Here is a 20395-nt window from a genome sequence, read left to right as displayed (position 1 = left end):
TGGCAGTATGTTATATATCTCATTATAGTTTCTACTTTTTTCACTGAAGAATTATGCTTAAAGACCCAATCAGAGGTTTTGCCTCTGCTTAGTATATAGAAAACTACAAGAGATCATTGCTCTCACCCAACAAGAAAATACATATATATATGTAAATATCATATACACATATATATATACACACACACAAAGCAAGAGGTTTTTTTTTTTTTTTAATCCATCAGTAAGTTGAGGTCTCAAGGCAATGAGGTAAATTGAATTTCAGAGGGTGACAAACTCCCACAAGGAAAAATAGGACTTTGCCCAGACAAAGTACCAGATAGAGAAATATCACCTATGAAAATGGGTAAGAAGAAAGAAATAACTGAAATGCTAACAGAAATGTAAAAGTAGAATATGAGCTAGTATGACAGGTTAAAAATCCCTGAAAGTTTCAGAAGCTAAAAAAAGCCCCAGCCATTTGCCATAGTGTTTCCGATAAACCCTCACCAGGCATCCGAGAGAGAGGGTGAAAGCAATGAAGAATCCTTGAGGAAGTCTTCCCCAGCAGTGAGGCCTGCAGAGAACAATTTACTGGCTGCTTCTGTGGAATAGACATGAAACCCAGAAGTGACTGGGACTCTTCTCTCATAGTTACCCAAAGCTCTCTTCCTCTAGGTATGTGGCAGAAAAATCTTCCCAGAAATAGTGAAGCAGTCTCTGGAGAAGGGGTTAAACAGAAGCTGTCTCTTAGGGAAGAAGAGAAAAATAGCCCTTCTTCCTATCCCAGGCAAAGGTTGGCTGTTGCTGGTGAAAAGTCTCTAGTTTTAAGTACCCTACAAAAATACAAAGCAAAGTGCTACCACCACTGGAGAAGTAAGAGATTTGCTTGTGTTCAAATATCTCTCAGCAAGACTCCTCATCTACAGATGGTAATTTGGCTATTGTGTAGGGAGGGAGAAAAATGTTAAAAATGAGCCCCCTTTGTACTCCTGACAGTTCAGGGTCACAGAAACTAATGACAGTATTGTCTTAATCCCTCACAAAACCTGCCAGAAGCAGGGAACACTGATTCCTAAGACTGCATGTCATCTACCTTACTCTGTACTCTTTCTTTACACAAATGTTCAAAGTCTAATGAAAAAAAATTATGAGACACAAATTGGAAAAAAAAAACAAACATTAAAAGAGATATACTTATTAAGCTACAGATGAAGATAAAATGGAAAAATAATAACTTTAATTCTAATTTAAATAATAATTTAATTACAATAACTCCTTTACTTCTAAGGAGGCATGAAAACAGAAAATTTGAACAAAGCAACAGTGGGATATATTGAAAACAAAAAGTAAGAAGAGAGATATAAATGTATCAACATTGCTTTCATATTAACTGATCAATCCTAACATACAAATAAATGCTTTAACTGTAGTTGTAATTTGTCTAAACACTGTTAAAACCAGGTAGAGATTTTCAGTTTAGTTAACAAAGCCATACCCAATTTTAGGCTCTTTAAAAGTTAAGACAATGGAAAATGACACATCATGAAAGGGTAATGAAAAGAAAATTCTTTTGGTGATATAAATGTCAGATGAAACACGTATTTCAAAACAAGGAATTTTATCAGAGAGTAAAATCAACTAATTCACATTTAAATAACATTCAACAAGAGCACAATATTTTCAAGAGAGATGAATTATTCAATAAGAGAGACTATAACCTCAGAGATCAAACCTCAACAAATATAAAATAACTGAAATCATACAAAATAAACTATCTGTTTATAAAAAATGAACTATACATATAAATATAACAATATATATGGAAAATCCTCAAGTAATCAAAGTATAACAACACACTTCTATGTGGAATATGATTAAAAGAAACTGCAAAATGAAACAATATTTGCATTGAGTGGAAATGAAAATATAACATCAAAATTTATGGAAGACAGCTGAAGCAATGTTTAAAATCAAATTTTTAGCTATACTTATAATTATACAATAAGAAGTCTCAAAAAAAAGACACTGATTTCTACACAATCAAGTGAAAAGAGTCAATTAATCTGAAAGCAAACAGAAGAAAGGAAACAATACTGGTCAGGACAAAAAGGAATAAAACATAAAAGATAAGTAAGAATTGAATCGCCAGTCTATGTCTGACGCAGGATACAGCATGCTTGGGGCTGGTGCATGGGGATGACCCACAGAGATGTAATGGGGAGGGAGGTGGGAGGGGGGTTCATGTTTGGGAATTCCTGTAAGAATTAAAGATTTTAAAATTTAAAAAAAAAAAAAGAAAAAGAAAAAAAAATAAACAAAGGAAAAAGTAAATAAAATCAAGCATTTTTTTTAAAGATTAATGAAACTGATGAGACTCTAGGCAGACTAATCAAGAAAAATATAGCTTACTAATATCAGGAAAGTATATAGCACTACTATAGCTCTGCATATAGGCATTAAAAGATTGGCAAGGAAAGAATATAAACAACTTTATGACAACGTATTTGATAACAAGATGAAATGGTTAATTCCTTGAAAGATATAAATAACCAAAAGTCACACAAGAAAATTTATAACCTGAGTAGTCACACAGTGTATGTTCAGTTACTCAGTATTCTCCATCTCTGCAATCCCAGGGACTGTAGCCCACCAGGTTCCTCTATCCATGGGATTTTCCAGGCAAGAATGCTGGAGTGGGTTGCCATTTCCTACTCCAAGTAGCATAGTAAAAAACTTAAATAAGTATTTCTCAAAAATAAAACTTTAAGCTCAAGACCGCAAGCATTTGTAAACACTTGAAAAATCAATCAACATGATTAACCAACTACCACAGACTGAAATGGGTGAAACGGGTCAAAAGGTATTACAAATTTCCAATTATACAATAAATGCCCTGAGGAAGAAATGTATAGCACGATGACTTTGGCTAATTATAGTCTATCATGTATTTGAAAATAGCTAAGAGACTATATCTTAAAAGCTCTCATCATGTCACACACCTGAAACTAACATACTGTTATATATCAATCAAATCTCAATTTGAAGGAAAAAAAAAAAAAAGAATTTCAGAAGCTCAACAGAAAAATACCAAACAATCCAATTAGAAAAACTGCAAAAGAAACGAAGAGACATTTTACCAAAAAGGATATACAGATGGCAAATAAGAGCATGAAAAGATTTCCAACCAATGATAAATTCAAAATGCAAATAAGTAACGCTGTAAAATGCCACTACATACTCAATAGAATGAATACAATAACACAAGCAGAAAATATCAAGTACTGGTGTGTATGTGAAGCAACTAAATCTCTCAGATTCAGCATGTTAAATGGTAAAACCACTTAGGAAATGTTTAGTGGTTCTTAAAAGTTAAGCACTCACCTACCAGATGGTCATGCCATTTCACTCCTAGGTATTTACCTGAAATAAAACGAAATATATATTCATTCAAAGATTTTTACATGCATGTTTAGAACAGATTATTTATAACACTTTAAAACTAAAAACAACCCAATGTTCATCAACAGGTAAATTAATGAACAAATGGGTATATCCATAAAATGGAATCAAACCCAGGTCTCCTGCATTGCAGGCAGACGCTTTACCATCTGAGCTACTAGGGAAGCCCCAAAGCAATACTAATTAACACTGAAAAGGAAGGAGATATTGATACATGAAATAGAAAGGAGTAATCTTTAAATAATTAGGATGAAAGGTAAGAAAAAGGAACACTGTATGCTATCATTTGACTTATATAAAACTCTAAAATATGTCAACTAATCTATGGCAACAGAAGTTAGTAAGGCCATTATTATATATTAAACACACAACATATAATTTATGTGTAAATAATTTTCAGATGTATAATTAACACACAATTAATCGCACAGATTTAAATGGATATATATATTATTTTAGTGAGTTAAGAATGTGTGAATTTCCAAATAAAAGCAATTTAGAGTAACATTTCCTATTATTAAAAAAGAAAAACCTCAATCAGAAAAGAAAAGAAGCGTAGAGCAAACAGACTGAAAAAAAGAAATACAATTCTATTCTTATTTGACAGTATCTACCACATTAAACATGGTCCCCTGGAGAAGAGAATGGCAAACGACTTCAGTATTCTTGCCTTGAGAACACTATGAACAGTATGAAAAGGCAAAAAGATAGGAAACTGAAAGAGGAACTCCCTGGGTGAGTAGGTGCCCAATATGATACTAGAGATCAGTGAAGAAATAACTCCAGAAAGAATGCAGAGACAGAGCCAAAGTAAAGAAAGAAAAACACACACACAGTTGTGTATGTGATGGGTGAAGGACGTAAAGTCAGATGCTGTAAAGAGCAATATTGCATAGGAACCTGGAATGTTAGATCCATGAATCAAAAAGGCAAATTGGAAGTGGTCAAATAGGAGATGTAAAGAGCGAACATCTACATTTTAGGAATAAGCGAACTAAAATGGACGGGAATGGGTGAATTTCACTAAGTTCAGTTCAGTTCAGTCGCTCAGTTGTGTCCGACTCTTTGCGACCCCATGAATCACAGTACACCAGGCCTCCCTGTCCATCACCAACTCCCGGAGTTCACTCAAACTCATGTCCATCGAGCTGGTGATGCCATCCAGCCATCTCATCCTTTGCTGTCCCCTTCTCCTCCTGCCCCCAGTCCCTCCCAACATCAGGGTCTTTTCCAATGAGTCAACTCTTCACATGCGGTGGCCAAAGGATTGGACTTTCAGCTTCAGCATCCATCCTTCCAATGAACGCCCAAGACTGACCTCCTTTAGGATGGACTGGTTGGATCTCCTTGCAGTCCAAGGGACTCTCAAGAGTCTTCTCCAATACCACAGTTCAAAAGCATCAACTCTTTGGCACTCAGCCTTCTTCACAGTCCAAGTCTCACATCCATACACGAGCACTGGAGAAACCATATCCTTGACTAGACGGACCTTTGTTGGAAAAGTAATATCTCTGCTTTTCAATATGCTATCTAGGTTGGTCATAACTTTCCTTCCAACAAGTAAGCATCTTTTAATTTCCTGGCTGCAATCACCATCTTCAGTGATTTTGGAATTTAACTCAGATGACCATTATATCTAATACTGTGGGCAAGAATGAAGAAATGAAGTAGCCATCATGGTCCACAAGAGTCTGAAATACAGTACTTGTATGCAATCACAAAAACAACAAAATTATCTCAGTTGGTTTCCAAGGCAAACCATTCAGTATCACAGTAATCCAAGTCTATGCTCTGAATAATAATGTAAAGAAGAAGTTGAACATTTTATGAAGACCTATAAGACCTTCCAGAACTAACACCCCAAAAATATGCCTTTTTCATTATGAGGGATTAGAATGCAAAAGTAGGAAGTCAAGAAATACCTGGAGTAATGGGCAAATTTGGCATTGGAGTACAGAACGAAGCAGGGCAAAGGCTAACAGAGTTCTGCCAAGAGAATGCATTGGTCATAGCAAACACTCTCTTCCAACAACACAAGAGAAGATTCTACACATGAACATCACCAGATAGTCAATACCAAAATCAGACCAATTATATTCTTTGCAGCCAAAGATGGAGTCAAGAATACTGAAGCAGTTTGCCATTTCCTTCTTCAGTGGACCACGTTTATGTAGGAGATATTGTCAAATAAGATCAGAATTGTATTTCTTCATTTCAATCTGTTTGCTCTACATTTCTTTTGATTTTCTGATTGAATATTCTTTCTTTATTTTTTTTTTTTAGACAGCAAAAACAAGACTGAGAGCTGACTGTGGCTCAGATCATCAAATCCTTATTGCCAAAATAAGACTTAAATTGAAGAAAGTAGGGAAAACCACTAGACCATTCAGGTATGACATAAATCAAATTTATTACAACTATACAGTGGAAGTGACAAATAGATTTAAGGGATTAGATCTGATAGACAGAGTGCCTGAGGAACTACGGACTGAGGTTCATGACACTGAACAGGAGGTAGTGATCAAGACCATCACCAAGGATAAGAAAGGCAAAAATGGTGAAATGATTGTCTGAGGAGGCTTTACAAACAGCTATGAAAATAAGAGAAAGTGAAAGGGAAAGTGAAGTCGCTCAGTCCTGTTTGACTCTTTGTGACCCTATGGACTGTAGCCTACCAGGCTCCTCCCTCCATGGGATTCTCCAGGCAAGAGTACTGGAGTGGGTTGCCATTTCCTTTTCCAGGGGATCTTCCTGACCCAGGATCGAACCCGGGTCTCCTGCATTCCAGGCAGATGCTTTAACCTCACAACCACCAGGGAAGCCCCAAAAAAAAGAGAAGTGAAAGGCGAAGGAGAAAAGGAAAGATATACCCATTTGAATACAGAAATCCAAAGAAAAGCAAGTAGAGACAAGAAAGCCTTCCTCAGTGATCAATGAAAACAAATAGAGGAAAACAATAGAGTGGGAAAGAATAAAGATCTCTTCAAGAAAATTAGAGATTCCAAGGGAACACTTCATGCAAAGATGGTCACAATAAAAGACAGAATGGTATGTACCTAACAGAGGTAGAATATATTAAGACGAGGCAAGAATACACAGGAGAACTATACAAAAAAGATCTTCATAACCCAGATAATCACAATGCGGTGATCACCCACCTAGAGCCAGACATCCTGGAGTGAGAAGTCAAGTAGGCCTTAGGAAGCATCACTACAAACAAAGCTAGTGGAGGTGATGGAATTCCAGTTGAGCTATTTCAAATCCTGAAAGCTGATGTTGTCAAAGTGCTGCACTCAATATGCCAGCAAACATGGAAAACTCAGCAGTAGCCCCAGGAGTGGAAAAGGTCAGCTTTCATTCCAATCCCAAAGAAAGACAATGCCAAAGAATGCTCAAACTACCTCACAATTGCACTCATCTTACATGCTAGCAAAGTAATGCTGAAAATTCTCCAAGCCAGGCTTCAACAGTATGTGAACTGTGAACTTTCAGATGGTCAAGCTGGTTTTATAAAAGGCAAAAGAACCAGAAATCAAATTCCCAAGATCCATCGAATCATTGAAAAAGTGAGAGAGTTCCAGAAAAACATCTATTTTTGCTTTATTGACTATGCCAAAGCCTTTGGCTGTGTGGGTCCCAACAAACTGTGGAAAACTGTTCAAGATATGAAAATACCAGACCACCTTACTTGTCTTCTGAGAAAATTGTATGCTGGCCAAGAAGCAACAGTTAGAACTGGACATGGAACAACAGACTGGTTCCAAATAGGAAAAGGAGTACGTCAAGGCTGTATATTGTCACCCTGCTTATTTAACTTCTATGCAGAGTACATCATGAGAAATGCTGGGCTGAATGAAGCACAAGCTGGAATCAAGATTGCTAGGAGAAATATCAATAACCTCAGATATGCATATAACACCACCCTTATGGTAGAAAGTGAAGAAAGAACTAAAGAGCCTCTTGATGAAAGTGAAAGAGGAGAGTGGAAAAGTTGGCTTAAGACTCAACATTCAGAAAACTAAGGTCATGAAATCTGGTCCCATCACTTCATGGGAAATAGATGGGGAAACAGTAGAAACAGTGACAGACTTTATTTTTGGGGTCTCTAAAATCACTGCAGATGGTGACTGCAGCCATGAAATTAAAAGATGCTTGCTCCTTCTAAGAAGTTATGACCAACCTAGAAAGCTTATTAAAAAGCAGAGACATTACTTTGCCAACAAAGTTCCATATAGTCAAAGCTTTGGTTTCTCTAGTAGTCATGTATGGATGAGAGAGTTGGACTATAAAGTAAGCTGACTGCCGAAGAATTGATGCTTTTGAACTGTGGTGTTGGAGAAGACTCTTGAGAGTCCCTTGGATTGCAAGGAGATCCAACCAATCCATCCTGAAGGAAATTATTCCTGAATATTCACTGGAAGGACTGATGTTGAAGCTGAAACTCCAATAGTTTGGCTATTTGATGCACAGAGCTGATTCATTTGAAAAGACCCTGCTGCTGGGAAATATCAAAGGTGCAAGGCAAACAGAAAGAGAATGAGATGGTTGATGGCATCACTGACACAATGGACATGAGTTTGAGTAGGCTCTGGAATTTGGTGATGGACAGGGAAGCCTTGCATGCTGCAGTCCATGGGGTCACAAAGAGTCAGACATGACTGAGAGACTGAACTGAACTGAACTAAACCACATTTAAAAATCCCCCCAAATCTGGGTAGACCCGCTTTAACTAATAAGTGAGTTTATGAAGGACTCAGAATACCAGTCTAGATACAAAAATCAATTGCATCCCTACATTCCAAAAAAAGAAAATTTAACCTCAAATTAAATACACACACACACACACACACACACACACACACAATGTTCATTCTATTGAAAAACATGAAATAATTAGTGGTCAATTTAGCAAGTATTGATTTGGGAGAATGGGAATTCTAACATGTATACTGTCATGTAAGAATTGAATCGCCAGTCCATGTCTGACGTAGGGTGCAGCATGCTTGGGGCTGGTGCATGGTGATGACCCAGAGAGATGTTGTGGGGAGGGAGGTGGGAGGGGGGTTCATGTTTGGGAACGCATGTAAGAATTAAAGATTTTAAAATTAAAAAATAATAATAATAATAAAAAATAAATTGATACTCAAAAAAAGAAAGCTACAAAACGTTGCTGAAAGAAATCAAGTAAAAGAAGAAAATTACACATTTTCCTTATCAGAAGTCTTAAATTTATTTATCTGCAAATTCAAAAACATTTCAGCATAATTCTTGAAGAATTTTTGTATTAATTAAGAAGCTGAGTCTAAAACACGTATTGCAAAGCAAAGAATATGAAATAGTAAAAACAATTTTGAAAACAAAAAAGTTGGAGGACTCATACTATTGATGCTAGTACTTATTATAAATATAAAGCTAGAGTAATCAATAAATTATAAAGGTTTTACCTATAGGGTATGAAAGTTAGATAGACAGATCTCTCAATGGAACAGAATAGAAATACACACAGAAATATATGCATACGTGTGCCAAATTAATTTAATGAAGAAAAGATATTTTCAACTTAGTACTGGAAAAATTAGGCCTTCAGTTACCCTTATTCTTACCTAATGTTGCACACAAAAATTAACTTAAAAATGATCAGAGACATAAATTTATATATACAACATATAAAATACATAAAAGAAAACAGAAAACTATTTGTGACAACAAAATATGCCCTAAATATGATTCCAAAAACATCAACCATAAAGAAAAAATTAGATAAACTCTACTACATTGAAATTAAAAAATAAACGTTTCCAAAATAAAATTTAGAAAATGAAAATACAAGCCCTCAGTTAGGAGAAAAACGTTTGCAAATCATATACCTTACAAAAGGACCTATAGCCACAATATAAAAAGAACACTTTATAACTGAACATAATTCAAAAAAGGCAAAAATCTGATTGGGACATGTCAGCATAGACAGTAACAAATGGCTTTAAAAGCACATGAAATTGATGACCAAATAAATTAGCTATCAAGAAAATGTAAACTGAATCTGTAACACGCATGTAAACATATAATAGGATGGCTAAAACAAAAAAAGGTTGACATTAGCAAATGATGATGTAAACATAGAACTGGAAATCTTATACATTGTTAGTGGAATTCAAAGTGGTATATCAATGGGAAATGAGTTTAGCAATTTCTTATATAGTTAAATATACATTTTCCATATAAGCCAGCTATTTAATTTCTAGATATTTACCCAAGAGGAAGAAAAACATATGTTCGCACAGTATCTGTATGCACATATTCATAGCAACTTATTCAAAACAGCCCAGATCTGGAAACAACCCAAATATTCATCACTTGGTGAAAGGATAAACACATTTTGCTTATAGCAAAATAAGAGAATATTATTCAGCAATACAAAGAATTGTTATGTTTATAGCAGAAGAATCTCAAAAATAAAATGTTAAGAGAAAGAATAAGACTACACACAGTACAATTCAATTTTTATAATATTCTAGGATAGGCAAAACAACAAGAAAATGAATCAGTGATTCAGTTCAGTTCAGTTGCTCAGTCGTGTCTGACTCTTTGCGACCCCATGAATCGCAGCACGCCAGGCCTGCCTGTCCATCACCAACTCCCGGAGTTCACTCAGACTCATGTCCATCGAGTCAGTGATGCCGTCCAACTATCTCATCCTCTGTCGTCCCCTTCTCCTCCTGTCCCCAATCCCTCCCAGCATCAGAGTCTTTTCCAATGAGTCAGCTCTTCACACGAGGTGACCAAAGTACTGGAGTTTCAGCATGAGCATCATTGCTTCCAAAGATTTCCCAGGGCTGATCTCCTTCAGAATGGACTGGTTGGATCTCCTTGCAGTCCAAGGGACTCTCAAGAGTCTTCTCCAAAATGACAGTTCAAAAGCATCAATTCTTCAGCACTCAGCCTTCTTCACAGTCCAACTTTCACATCCATATATGACTACTGAAAAAACCATAGCCTTGACTAGACAGACCTTAGTTGGCAAAGTAATGTCTCTGCTTTTGAATATGCTATCTAGGTTGGTCATAACTTTCCTTTCAAGGAGTAAGCGTCTTGTAATTTCCAGGCTGCAATCACCATCTGCAGTGATATTGGAGCCCCAAAAAATAAAGTCTGACACTGTTTCCACTGTTTCCCCATCTATTTCCCATGAAGTGATGGGACCGGATGCCATGATCTTCGTCTTCTGAATGTTGAGCTTTAAGCCAACTTTTTCACTCTTCTCTTTCACTTTCATCAAGAGGCTTTTTAGTTCCTCTTTACTTTCTGCCATAAGAGTGGTGTCATCTGCATATCTGAGGTTATTGACATTTCTCCCAGCAATCTTGATTCCAGCTTGTGTTTCTTCCAGTCCAGCATTTCTCATGATGTACTCTGCATAAAGTTAAATCAGCAGGGTGACAATATACAGCCTTGACGGACTCCTTTTCCTATTTGGAACCAGTCTGTTGTTCCATGTCCAGTTCTAAATGTTTCTTCCTGACCTGCATACAGATTAGGTTGTACATAAATATAGTAGAGGGAATTAACTGCAAGGGGCATGAGATAATTTGGGGGTTGATGAATGAATATTTGTATATCTTGATTATCCTTGTATTTACATGATTGTAGAGGTTTATCAAAGCTCATCAAAATGCACATTTAAAAAATAATTTAATGTGTGTAAATTATTCCTCGAAAAATTTAAATTAAAGAAAATCTATCCATGTTGCTGTGACAGTGAAATTGAAGTAGCTCAGTCATGTCTGACTCTTTGCAACCTGATGGACTATAGCCTACCAAGCTCCTCCATCCAAGGGATTCTCCAGGCAAGTATACTCAAGTACATTGCCATTTCCTTCTCTATGGTATCTTCCTGACACAAGGGGGATTGAACCCGGGTCTCCTGGACTGTAGGCAGACTCTTTACCCTCTGAGCCACCAAGTGCTCCACGAAGCCACCATTTTGCTATATGTACATCTAACTCATTGTTTTGAATCACTGACAGATTCACTATGTTACACATTTATGTATATGCATTTTACTAATGAAGATACTTAAATTGTCTCCAAATACTGCTAATCATAAACATTGCTGTAATTAACATTTCACACATGCATATGAAAAATCTATGGAATATATATGTAGTAAGTGCCTAAGCACAGGACTGCTGAGTCATAAGATGCATGCAATTGGTTTGCCTTAATATCATCAATTTGCCCACTTAAAGACTACACTAATTTGTCTTTAGTTCTTCTATCTATGTGGAAGGTTAAAAGTGTGATGTATCACATTAACACACTAAAGAATAAAAGCCATAGGATCATTTCAATAGATTTAGAAGGAAGCTTTTGATTAAATTCAACATCTATTTATGATTAAAAAATAAAAACTCTCCAAAAAGTGAGCACAGAGGGAACATATCTCAACATCATCAACTCTATTTATGAGAAACATGCAGCAAACATCATACTCAACAGTGAAAAGCTGAAAACATTCCCTTTAACATCAGAAACTAGGAAAGAATGGCCACTTTCACCAATTTACATCAACATAGTTTTGAAAGTACTAATCATAGCAATCAGAGGGGGGAAAAAAAGAAATAAAAGGAATTAAATTGCAGAAGAAATAAAATTGCCACTGTCTAGACGACATGATGCTACTCACAGAAAATCCTAAAGATGCTACCAGAAAACTCTTTGAGCTCATCAGTGAATTTGGTAAAGCTGTAGGATACAAAACTAATATATTGAAATCTGTTACATTTCTATACACTAACAACAAAAAAATAAAAAGGAGAGATGAAGGAACAATCCTAAGTATCATCACATCAAAAAGAATAAAATACTGAGGAATAAGCAGTTCAGGAAGCAACAGTTAAAACTGGACATGGAACAATAGACTGGTTCCAAATAGGAAAAGGAGTTCATCAAGGCTCTATATTGTCACCCTGCTTATTTAACTTATATGCGGAGTACATCATGAGAAACGCTGGGCTGGCAGAAGCACAAGCTGGAATCAAGATGGCCAGGAGAAATATCAATAACCTCAGATATGCAGATGACACCACCCTTGTGGCAGAAAGTGAAGAGGAACTAAAAAGCCTCTTGATGAAAGTGAAAGAGAAGAGTGAAAAAGTTGGCTTAAGGCTCAACATTCAGAAAACTAGCATAATGGCATCTAGTCCCATCACTTCATGGGAAATAGATGGGGAAACAGTGGAAACAATGTCAGACTTTGTTTTTTGAGGCTCCAATATCACTGCAGATGGTGATTGCAGCCTGGAAACGAAAAGACGCTTACTCCTTGGAAGGAAAGTTATGACCAACCTAGGTAGCATATTCAAAAGCAGAGACATTCCTTTGCCAATAAAGATCCATCTAGTCAAGGCTATGATTTTTCCAGTGGTCATGTATGGATGTGAAATTTGGACTCTGAAGAAAGCTGAACACCAAAGAACTGATGCATTTGACCTGTGGTGTTAGAGAAGACTCTTGAGAGTCCCTTGGACTGCAAGGAGATCCAACCGGTCCATTCTAAAGGATATCAGTCCTGGGTGTTCATTGGAAGGACTGATGTTGAAGCTGAAACTCCAATACTTTGGCCATCACAGCAAACAGTTGACTCATTGGAAAAGACTCTGATGCCGGGAGGGACTGGGGGCAGGAGGAGAAGGGGATGACAGAGGATGAGATGGCTGGATGACATCACCGACTTGATGGACATGAGTTTGGGTAGACTCTGGGAGTTGGTGATGGAAAGGAAGGCCTGGCGTGCTGTGATTTATGGGGTCTCAAAGAGTCGGACACAACTGAGAGACTGAACTGAACTGATCTGAACTGAACTGAAGGAATTAAGAGAACTGTCCTACATACTATGACACAGGTGGAACAAAAACAATGAGGGTGACAGAAAGAGATGGAAAGATACATCGTGCTCTTAGACTGGAAGAATTACTATTGCTAAAATGACTATACTATCCATGGTAACCTACAAATTCAATGCAATCCCTATCAAATTATCAATTACATTTATCACAGCAGTGGAATGAAAAAAAATTTAATATGGATACCCAAATGGCTCAACTAGCCAAAACAATATTGACAAAGAAGAATGTAGCTGGAGGAAATAAGCTCCCTGATTTCAGATTATAGTACAAAGCTATAGTAATCTAAACTGTGTGGGGCTGACACAAAAGCAAACACAGTGATAAATGGAACAGGGTAGAAAGACCAGAAACAAATCCATGAATTTATGGTAAATTAATTTAAGAAAAAGAAGGCAAGATTATATAGTGCACAAAAGACTGTATATTGTGTCTTGAATAAGTGGTGCTGAAAAAACTGGACACCTACATGTAAAACAATGAAATTAGAACATTCTCTAACACCACATACAAAAATGAACTCAAAATGAATTAAGACCTAAGAGTAAACCTACATACCATAAAAATTCTAGAGGAAAACATAGGGAGAAATTCTTTGACATAAATCAGAGCAACATTTTTGGGATGTGTCTCCTAGAGACAATGGAAAGAAAAGCAAAAATAAACAAATGGAGGCTAATAAAATTTAAAAGCTTTTGTAGAATAAAGGAAACCATAAAAAAACAACATGATGACCTATGAAACAGGAGGAAATATTTGCAAATGATGCAACTGACCGACAAGGGATTAATTTCTAAATATACTAACACTGTACACAGCTCAATACCAAAGAAACAAGTGATCCAATCAAAAAAAAAAAAAAAAGGTAGAAGATCTAAATAGACATTTCTCCATTGACGAAATCCAGATAGTCAATAGGCACATGAAAATATAATGAAAATTCCTAATTATTAGAGAAGTGCAAGTGAAGAAGAACTAAAGAGCCTCTTGATGAAAGTGAAACAGGAGAGTGAAAAAGTTGGCTTAAAGCTCAACATTCAGAAAACTAAGATCATGGTATCCAGTCTCATCACTTCATGGCAAATAGATGAGGAAACAGTGACAGACTTTATTTTGGGGGGCTCCAACATCACTGCAGATGGTGACTGCAGCCATGAAATTAAAAGACACTTTCCCCTTGGAAGAAAAGTTATGACCACCTTAGACAGCTTATTAAATAGTGGAAACATTACTTTGCTAACAAAGTTCCATCTAGTCAAGGCTACGGTTTTTCCAGTAGTCATATACGGATGTGAGAGTTGGACTATAAAGAAAGCTGAGAGCCGAAAACTTGATGCTTTTGAACTGTGGTGTTGGAGAAGACTCTTGAGAGTCCCTTGAACTGCAAGGCGATCCAACCAGTCCATCCTAAAGGAAATCAGCCCTGAATATTCATTGGAAGGACTGATGTTGAAGCTGAAACTCCAATACTTTGGCCACTGGATGCAAAGAATTGATTCATCTGACAATGAATCAATGATGCTGGGAAAGATTGAGGGCAGGAGGAGATGGGGACAGCAGAGGATGAGATGGTTGGATGGCATCACTGACTCAATGGACATGAGTTTGAGTAGACTCTGGGAGTTGGTGATGGACAGGGAAGCCTGGCATGCTGCAGTCCATGGGGTCGCAAAGAGTCAGATACAACTGAGCAAATGAACTAAACTGAACTGAAATCAATACTATAATGAGGTACCATCTCACAGCAGTCTGAATGGCCATAAACAAAAAGGCTACAAATAATAGATGCTGGAGAGAGTATAGAGAAAGGAAACTTTCCTGCACAACTGATGTAAATGTAAATTGATGAAGCCACGATGGAGAAAAAAATGGAGTTTCACTAAAAATTTAAAAATACAGTTACTATATAATACTACAATCCCATCCCTGGACACACATCCATAAAAGAGGAGACTTCTATTAATAATTCAAAAATATACATTCACCTCAGTGTTCATAGCAGCACTATTTACAGCTGCCAAGACATGTAAGCAACCTAAATGTCCACTGACAGAAGAATAGATAAAGAAGATATAGTGTATGTGTTTACATATAAATATATGTTGTTGAGTTGCTAAGCTGTGTCCAACTCTTGTGACCCTGTGGACTGTAGCTCACCAGGCTCCTCTGTTCATGGAATTTCCCAGGCAAGATTACTGGAGTGAATGGCCATTTCCTTCTCCTGGGGATCCTCCCAAACTAGAGATCGAACCCATGTCTCCTATATTAGCCAGTAGATTCTCTACCACTGACCCACAAGGGAAGTCCATAACATATATACACACATACAATGAAATATTACTCACTCATAAGAAAGAATGAAATAATGCCATTTGCAGTAATGCGGAATGACTTAGCAGGGCTTCCCTGATAGCTCAGTTGGTAAAGAATCTGCCTGCAATGGAGGAGACCCCAGCTCAATTCCTGGATTGGGAAGATCCACTGGAGAAGGGATAGGCTACCCACTCCAGTATTCTTGGGCTTCCCTTGTGGCTCACCTGGTAAAGAATCCACCTGCAGTGTGGGAGACCTGGGTTTGTACCTGGGGACTGACTTAGAGATTGTCATAGTAAGTGAAGTCAGACAAAGAAAGACAAATATCATACGGGATCACTTCTATGTGAAATCTAGAAAAAAAAATGATACAAAGAAACTCTTTAACAAAACAGACTCAGAAACTTGCCAACAAAGATTTGTCTAGTCAAGGCTATGGTTTTTCCAGTGGTCATGTATGGATGTGAGAGTTGGACTGTGAAGAAAGCTGAGCACCAAAGAATTGATGCTTTTGAACAGTGGTGTTGGAGAAGAGTCTTGAGAGTCCCTTAGACTGCAAGGAGATCCAACCAGTCCTGAAGGAGATCAGCCCTGGAATTTCTTTGGAGGAAACGATGCTGAAGCTGAAACTCCAATACTCTGGCCACCTCATGCGAAGAGTTGACTCACTGGAAAAGACTCTGACGCTGGGAGGGATTGGGGGCAGGAGGAGAAGGGGACGACAGAGGATGAGATGACTGGATGGCATGACTGACTCGATGGACGTGAGTCTGAGTGAACTCCGGGAGTTGGTGATGGACGGGGAGGCCTGGCTTGCTGCGATTCATGGGGTCGCAAAGAGTCGGACACGACTGAGCGACTGAACTGAATTGAACTATAGTTACTAAAGGGGAAAGGTGTAGGATAAGGATAATTTAGGAATTTTAGATTAACAGATACACACTATCATAAATAAAATAAATAAGCAAGAATGACCTACTGTATAGCACAGGGAACCATATTCAATATCTTGTAATAACTTACAGTAAAAAAGAAAGTGAAAAAGAATCTATCTATCTATATGTGTGCATGTGCGTGTATAACTGAATCACTTTGCTGTACATGGGCTTCCCTGGTGGTTCAGTGGTAAGGAGTCTCCTGCCAATGCAGGAGACGCAGGTTCCATCCTTGGTCTGAGAGGATCCCACATCACAGAGCAGTTGGGTGAGTGTGGCACAAGTCTGCATGCCACAACTACTGAGCCCAAGTGCCACGACTACTGAAGCCCGCATGCTCTAGATCCTGTGCTTCATAACAAGAGAGTAGCTCCTGCTCACCACAACTAGAGAAAAACCTTCATAGCAATGAAGACCCAGAACAGCCAAAAAAAAAAAAAAAAAAAGTAAATGACTCATAGAAAACCATCAGCCCTTTTTGTAGGTGACTTTCCATGCCATTAGCCTCACAAGCTACCCAAATGTCTTAATGGAGATTACTTTTGTGCCCTTCTGATTGTTCTCTGTCCATCTGATCAATAATATTGATTTTTATCATCTTTCCTTTGCTACACTATGCTTTCTGAAATTGGCCTTCCCCAATAAAATTGTATCTCATAGCAGTTTTAACGTCTTCTTTAAATTACTTCTTTCTGATTTGTTCTGTCTTCTCCCATTCAGTCTTGCTGGCTAAGTGAGAGATTATCTCTTTTCAAATTTGAGTTTTATTTCAATATTTTTCCTGTATATTCTTGCCCATGATTCTTTTTTCAAGAGAAAAATAAATGAAACTCAGCTTAGTTACTCAGATTATCGACAGTGAGTTACCTTGAAAAGCTCTTACACTCAACTTCTACCCTAAACCTTTTCTTTGTCACATTTGGAAAGATAAATTGAATGATTAACATCTACACTGCACATATATTTGAACATGCAGTTGGGAGTTTTAAGCTCAGATTGTTGTTTATGAGCAAAACTAAAGACATTAATTTTTTTAAATTTATATTTATATAAACAATTAGAATACCTACAATATGTCCCAATCCTTGAGTTTGTGGCCATTATTTTGTGTCTTTCTCAAAGTATTTATCAAATGATTCAAGGATTTTTCTACCAGCTGCTTGATTTATATTCTGAGTTCTACTTCCTGCACCACATATCACAGTATAGAATAAAATTCTTCTGCTTTTCTGTAATTAAGCACAAGAATAATTCTAGTATTTACATTTGCTATACAATCTTAGGCATATCAAGGAATTTTTATTGAGAAGTTGAGCTTTATACCATCTATTTTTGTGATAAAGGGAAAAGACAGTTATTGTAGTCAACATTCCACTTTAATGAAGTGAATACAGAGCAACGTAATTTAATTCATTTTATGAATTCTGTTTTACATGGTTTTGTGTGAATTAGATACTCACTTATGATTTTTCCATTTCAAATAATAAATATTAGAGCAATAATATCTAAAGCACTGATCTGCAAAGAATAAACACAATAGCTGTCTTCAAGCACTTTAGAGAAATTTTTTACTTCTCAGCAATATCATTATTATAGACAACTTTAGTAATTTGTATTTCTTAAAATTTACATTATCCTTTTTAAGTACTCTAAGTTCAATATAATTTTACTTTTTTAGTTGTTTTTAATTTCATTAGTTTATTTCTGTACAAGTAACATAGATAATTTAAGAAAAATGTCCTCCCTTTAACCCTGGGATAATACAACAGTCCCATTTTTCCTGGAGTTGATTGTTTGCAGAATATATGAAACAATCAATTACTAGGCTAGAAAGCATAAGCATTAAAGATTCAGCTTTGGTTAAAGCTCAGGTGTTCATTAATGTGCCTGTTTAAAACTGTCTCCAATAATCTGAAATATGCAAAAAGCAGAGGCAAAGCAATACAAGGAATTGTTACTAGGAGCATGTTCAGTAAATAGAAACCAAACCAGTAGACAAACTTTGACCTGGTAGAGATGGATAGATGGATTATTCGAAGTCTGCATTGTAGGCACAAATGTACTCAGACACTGCGCCCTCTTCACACTCTCTGATGCTCCTTCACTCTGGCATGTATTTTTAAAGATACTAAATTTTAAGAAGTTCAGTTTATTAGGCAACAATACATAACTTAGATCAGAAAATATGAGGTCAAACAAGAATGAATTGTTTATTCAAACATAAAACAAGAAGCTATATCATTTGGGGAGTTTTACTCTCTCAGAGTAGAAACTACAAAATTGAACAGATAAGAGAAGGAAAAAAACAAACTGTAAATTCCTGAGAATCTGATTCAACGTTCAATCCTTTTTAAGTCATTAGTGCTAACAACTGTCCTTTACTTTGACTGTCACAAAACTAATTATAACCAAAATATACTATAATAAATTTTGTTAGGGTTTTTTGTTTGTTTGTTTGTTTATGTCAGAGGGTATAAAGCTCCCTACTGCAACCTAATTATTTTGTCTATTCAACAGAAACCATTGTTTTGAATCACTGTTAAACTGAAATGGTCTTTCCAATACCAAATGTAGCTGAGTGCAGGAGTAATCTGACAGTGCTCTGCTCAAAGGCATCCCAAATCTCTTCCTCAGCCTTGGGGTTTCTCTGCCATTACCTCATAGGACACTCTGTAAACACCTGTTCAGGCATTCCAATGCATGCACAAACTTAACAGTGCTTGCCAAGATGATAAAACAAAACCTTGATGAGAGTGGATTAGCCTATCAAAAAGGTGATATGTATGACACATTGAAAGCCCACTGGATTTTAAAGTTAGTTGGATAATTAGCTGTATTTCTTGGCATAAAACAATGAACAGATAAGTGAAATTTTTCTCTGACAATATTAAATCTATCATGGTCTAAAAAACTGGCATTCACTTCACTACATTTTATATGTTTCCCAAGTTGTCGTCAGAAGAAAAAAAAAAAAAGTAGAATCTTAATTAGAAGAATAAAATGCTACCAGTATATTTTCTCAGAGAAGGCGATGGCACCCCACTCCAGTACTCTTGCCTGGAAAAATCCCATGGACAGAGGATCCTGGTGGGCTGCAGTCCATGTGGTCACTGAGGATCGGACACGACTGAGCGACTTCACTTTCACTTTTCACTTTCATGCATTGGAGAAGGAAATGGTAACCCACTCCAGTGATCTTGCCTGGAGAATCCCAGGGATGGGGGGGCCTGGTGGGCTGCCATCTATGGGGTCGCACAGAGTCAGACATGACTGTTAGCAGCAGCAGCAGCCTCAATCTTAACATTCCCACAACATTATATCCAGCAGATAAAAATTTCAGGATATGAATAGTTCCCAGACAAAGAAGTTCATCAACTTTAGCTCTTCAAAGTAATATACACAGTTATTTAAGTCAAAAACATGTTAACACATTCCACAATATACACACATACACGCACAGAGCTGTAATGCTATTCTGCTGGTTTCATTTTCTACTTAATGAAGGGTATTACTCAGTCAGTAGATATAAAGGAGCTATGGAGCCAGTTACCATGAACTTGGACTTCACTTTCTGACAGTGAAGGAAACAGAATAGCTACTCTAAAAGACTTCCTATTACAATGCTACTAAAATTGAATAAAACTTGATTTGAAAGATATTTATGGGTTCATAACAAGGAAAATCTTCAAGATTGTAAATTAAACCTAAACAACTATCAACTTAATCCAGATGATTGCTCTAAATGGTATATGATTCAATCAGCCACTAAGTCGTGTCTGACTCTTTGTGACCCCATGGACTGTA

Source organism: Capra hircus, chromosome 7 (assembly GCF_001704415.2).
Source record: "Capra hircus breed San Clemente chromosome 7, ASM170441v1, whole genome shotgun sequence".
In the NCBI taxonomy this organism is placed as follows: domain Eukaryota; kingdom Metazoa; phylum Chordata; class Mammalia; order Artiodactyla; family Bovidae; genus Capra; species Capra hircus.
Note: the sequence above shows the minus strand (reverse complement) of the source record.